Consider the following 5,603-nt stretch of genomic DNA (forward strand, 5'->3'; position numbering starts at 1 on the left):
CTCCTCCTCCTCCTCCTCCTCCTCCTCGGACAGCCTGTTCCCTCCTCTCCCCTGATCTCAGTTCAGTTGACCAGCGTCGCAACCAGGCGATGCACCTCCGGTAGAGCCTTTCTGCATCATTTGGTGCACATCATGAAACTTTAAGAAGTGTTTCCTGCCTTTTATGTTTTGCATCAGAGTGATTTTAGAAAAGAAAACTTATCTCATGACAAGGTTTTCAAACATTTATCTGAAAACTGACAACCTGTAAGAAGCTTTTTTTTTTAATCCTGACTATTCCCTGCTGAGGGTTTGATGTCTGCATTTATTTTATTTTTGAAGCCAGTGACAACTCCTTCTGAGATGTGAGGAGGAAAACAGAACAAACTTGTTTGATTTGGGTGAATTTTTATGCTTGAAGGCATTGACAGCTTCTTCTAAAGCAGCAAGGACACAGTCAGTCAGTTAAAAGGTAAGCCCTTACTTCTTTACCTCAGCCTCATTTACCTGTAAATTGATGAATAAAACTCCTGTGAAGTCCCCATATGGTTCAAACACAGATTTGCCGGCATGAGTTGACCACTTGTTCTCAGAGTTAAAGCTTTTGGTGACATACAATCTAAATGTAAAATTCTCATCATTTGGACCAATAAATACCCTCTGATGCAGTGAGAGGTCTCTGAATCATCCTCCACGTTTTGCTCAGAAGAAATTTAAGAACAACAAACAAAAAAGTCTTGTAATATCATGAACTAATTTGGCAAAGGTCATATTTTTCAAACATATCAGATTACAGTTTGTGTTCCCTCTCTGTCGTTTTTGGACTGTAGTTGTTATAACTGAGTATTTTGGGTTGTGTCTTAGAAAATGCACTTTTTATGTCTTTTTGGCATACTTGAACAGATTTTCCTAAAATGAGAAAAAGAAGTTGGTTCATATTTAAAATCTTTCATGTCATGTCAGAGGAGTCCCACAAGGTTTCATCCTCGGTCCCCTGGTATTGTCACCGGGTTGCATCCAAACTCATATTTTTATGCACGTTCGGTGGAGGCCACAAGGTTTTCTGATTTCTCAGTCTCATTGACAATACATATTTAAATGTCTTGTTGCATGTTTACCACCAAATATCCAAATTTTCGCCACTCTTATATTTTTTTAACAAATCATTTGAAACTACATCACTATAAGGTATTATAGTTGTAAAAACAGTCACTTAGAGATGATCAACCTGAATTAGGATTCTTTACAATGACCATCATCAAACTTGTTTTGACTTTATTTAAAGGCATTTGAACAAAAATTTAGTTACAATTTTTGACACTTTTGTTTGGGACGTTACAAAGAGCCCATAGTGGGGTTTAAAGTAATTCTACTTGACTGAAAGCAGATTTATTTCTGGATGTTAAGTGAGTGATTATAAAAACAGAATATTCACCAGATGTGTTAAAGTTTGTAAAGATTCATGATTAAAACTCTGAACAAACTTTTAGATCTGACAGGATGGAAAAAATTACAATCATAGTAAGAAACTAAAGATTTCTAAACTGAGCAAGCAGCTAATTTCAAATTAAAAGACAATAAAAAGCCTTAATTACACTCAAAAATCACATTTGTAAGTCCTCCAACAACTGCATCCTATTGCCTAACATGATGTTTGCTGGTATTTAAAGCAAATAAAATAATATTAATAAATGTATGTATAAAAGTGTCTGATAAAGTTTAAGTAAAACTGTTTTCATGGTAAGAAATGAAAGTTGTTTTTTTCCAAGTGCATTGTTTTTAGGCTACATTTTGCTCTGGATGTTTGTGGAAATCCAGCTGCAGAATGTTGACTTTAGGAACATTTTAAATGAAACCAGTTCTCCACATGAAAACTGCAGTATTTATCAAACTGTTTGCACACCTTATCTCTACTTGCAGTATATTGTTTTTAGTTTTCGCCTGCTGCCAAAGGCAATGATGGTTTTGCTTGTGTCCGTCTGTGTGTGTTTGTTTGTCTGTTTTGTTAGCAAAACATCTCATGAATGAATGGAAGGATTTTAAGAACCTCTCACAAAGTAATCACTGGATATGCATCTATAACCTGTTACCTTTTAGAGTCAATCCTATTCAGAATAGCAGCCACCAAGAAACACAAAAATGTCTGTTTTACAGATACTGATTTAATATGTGGTGTGCTAGTAGCTGAGACTCATCCTCAACACATACTTGGAGTGTGAACAGATTTAGCAAGACATCACAAACATAAAGTTATTCATGAGCTTTGACCGACATCAGTCATGACTACACCTCCCTCCCTTCTCATCACAAGATGATCTTCTGAAACTCTGGCCTGAAAGGTGACGGGTGATATGCATTCCTTCAAGTAAAGCTGGGTCTTCAGGATTTTTTTATGTTTGTTTTTGTTACATCAGAACCTGAAGTATAACAGAGAAAAGACTGTTGTTGGTTCACTCCTCTGATGGAGGAGACTTTGCTGGTTAGCTATAAAGAACTGTGTTATTTTTACTTTTAGTCGAGTGCTTTTAGTTCTCCTTTTAGTCGACCTTCTGTGCCTCACATTGGCAGGAAAATGTCCAACTAAGGATGTTTTGCTTTGACCTTTTCATGTCAGTGCATTAAGATGTTGGGGTAATGTTAATGCTGGGACTCTTTTGAATGAGCATATCTTCTGTTCTTACAAACATCTGCCGCTGTGTGTGTGTAAAACCCATCAGAACAGAATGTTTAACATCCTAAAGCTGAGGCTAACATGGACTCCCTCCATCCTTCTTGCCATCAATCATGACTCCTCCTCCCTAAAAAAAACACACCTTTCTTTAAATTCCAGCTGGACTCATTTAGAAACTCTCCAGAGTCCCAAAAGGCAGGGTGGCTGCAGGGAATGACCTCTGTCAGTGTCACAAAAATCCCCAAACTAAAGTTTCTGAGTTGTAACAGGAGGGTCTGGACAGAGATTTTTCTCCCTTTTTTTGAGTTTTTAAGGTTGCAGGCTTGTTGCATCAGGCTGCTCTCTACAGGCTGGGCAGAAACTGTTGGATGCATTTTTTTGAAAAGACCCAGAGCCAAGCCAACTCCTCCTGTCACTGATGCATCGGTCTTACAGCCCCCTTTCCACCCACACTGTCTGCTAAAGGGTGGGAATGCTGCACATACATATGGGATCTGTCTGTGTTTGTGCCTGAGCGAGAGTTAAAATAAGCCATATAGAATACACTGAGGAAGCAAGCAAACAATAAAAGTCAGATAGAATGCAATAAGAAGGCAAAGACAAAACAAATAAGGTAAACAATGGAAGAAATAAGGAGCGACAGTAGGGAATCAGAAGGAAATATGATAAATAAGAGAAAAAATTCAATAAAAAGAAAGCAAAAGTAAACAAAAGCAAAGAAACGAAGAAAGAACTGTGAAAGATTGAACTTTTTGAAAAGATTACAGGAGGAAAAATTGGCAGAAGAATAGAAATATTTCACAAGACAAGAAAAGCGTGGAATGTAAAAAAAAGAGTAACAAAACAATAAAGAACGAAGGGACGACAGGATGAATGAAAAACAAATAAAATGAAAGCTTGAAAGTAAAAAAAGGGGGACACAATCCAAGACAGTAAGTAGAAATGAAAGCCAGACAGAGAGCGAGAAAAAGAAAGAAAATAAATGAAGGAAGTTAGTGAAAACTTTCAAGGAAGGTAGCCAAAAATAAAAATCAAGAAAAAGAAGGAGCAGAAGGCATGGAGGGGGTGGAATAACAAACAAAAAACAAAACAAAACAAAAAAAACTAATCCCATTTTGCAGTCTAACCCCCAACTCTTGGTCTTTAATTTGATATCACAAAGACGAAAATGAAACCTCTCTTCAACAATCAGATGCCATTGATTCCTTTTATGTAAACATACACAACAACAGTAGATGTAAAACTAACCATCCTGCTTGAAACAGACTTCAGTAAATGCTGTTTTGTATGCTTGTCAAGAAAGACTGACATTGGCATGGAATGTAATCCACCGGAGTACACCAAACTTAACAATGGTTGTTAGGACAGTCAGATATTTGAATAGAAACAGGATGCTTTTTTCTTTTGTTTGCTTTTTCATATATATCTTCTATGTGTACCAATACTCATTGCAATGGTTGTGTGCCTGGAAAATACTTTTAACAGAGTAAATGCTTATAATTGGCAAACACAGCTCATACAACGACATGTTTTAAAGCTAGGCAGCGTATGGGACCCCGAAAGTTGAAGCAGGAATCAGAACAGTGTTCCCACAAAATGGTTCCAGTACAAACAAACGGGATATAGCTCTTATTAAGAAACAAACAAACAAACCCCCAAAACGACACACTTTCTTCAGGTGTTGACTCTTGTTGATTCACGTCGTTCTTATCTTGCTGCTTCATGCTCAAATCTTCATTTCTTTGAATGCGTTTGGTGATAGCTATTTTTATTTTGGGGCTTAAAAGAAGGGTCATGTGACCCCGTGAGTCTGTCCAGGGGCGTAGGCGGGACTCAAAGCCCCACATCCCCAGTGCACAGACTCTGGTTCCAAAAATATAACAAGACAGGCCCCCGTAAACTGGGCCCTGCTGGCTTCAATTCCCAACAACCAGAGAAGGTGGGGACATGAGGTTTAGTATCAAAATACATGAGGATGAGGTCATACCCCATCGTTTGAAGTGTACCCCTTAGTTTGAAGAGCCAGATAGGCCTGCTCCCCCTCCCCCTGCATCACAGATTGGGAAACGGTTTAAATGAGAGTAAACTCAGCGTGCAAGAACAAAATAATTTTGTGACAAACAGCTGAAAAAGGAGTGGTGGGAGACATATTCCTCCATCGCTCTTTATCAGTCCTCTGGTGGTCCCTAACCTGAACCTCCCCCCCGTGTGGCTGCTGGCCTCGGCCCTCTCTTGTTTCTATACTTTCTGCTGTTTGTACATCACGGGTTCAGTGGGTTCAGCCCTGCTATAAAAGCACGACTCCCCTTTTCACTCCCCCCGCCGTACAGGACGGAGTTTGCAGGCCTCCCGTTTTAAGGAGGAGTCCTTCCTGGTTCTCCTGACTCTGTCTGTCTGTGTTTTCCTCTTCTCTCCCCGGCTGGTTGTGGTTACATATTCGGGCCCAGCCCTGGACCAGTCATTCATTTTTGTCCTCTTAGTTTCAAACCGCTAACTAACCACCTCCTCCCTGCATCCCCCACCTCCTCCCTCCGTCTCAGGAATGTCTTGTTCACCTCCTCTGAGCGCCTCCTCTCTCTCATTCTAACATGCTATAAGCTCCCATCCGTTTGTGCCAACATCTGTGGATAAACACACCAATACACAAACACGCTCGGGGCACGCACGCCTTTGCCAACTCGCAGACACAATTCAGCGAACGCGCACATTTTGACATACAAAAATCCCCTGCCAACCCCCCCACCACCCCCACAACCCCATCAGTTTGTGCCGACCACCTGTGAAGGCAAACACGCACACAAATCCATAAACCTCCTCTTCTTCTCCCTCTTTTTTTTCCATTATCCTCCTGAGAGCCCAGCGCCGGGGCCTTCGCTTCCAAACCAAACACAGACCGAATTCCTGAAGCCCCAACTTGACACCCCCCTTCCATCTCCCCCACCCACCCCCCTTC

At 40.2% G+C, this 5,603-nt stretch overlaps 1 protein-coding gene across 1 annotated transcript in view; it reads left to right on the forward strand.

Moving 5' to 3' along the window:
- Window positions 1-74: 74 nt before the first annotated feature.
- Window positions 75-5,603, forward strand: part of LOC108231295 (zinc finger protein GLIS2-like) — a 27,895-nt gene continuing 22,366 nt past the window's right edge. Inside the window, exon 1 of the mRNA XM_017408246.2 lies at window positions 75-451. The gene's annotated coding sequence lies outside the window, so the exon portion shown is untranslated. The remainder of the gene's footprint in view (window positions 452-5,603) is intronic.

The sequence above is a fragment of the Kryptolebias marmoratus genome, linkage group LG3 (genome assembly GCF_001649575.2).
Source record: "Kryptolebias marmoratus isolate JLee-2015 linkage group LG3, ASM164957v2, whole genome shotgun sequence".
In the NCBI taxonomy this organism is placed as follows: Eukaryota; Metazoa; Chordata; class Actinopteri; order Cyprinodontiformes; family Rivulidae; genus Kryptolebias; species Kryptolebias marmoratus.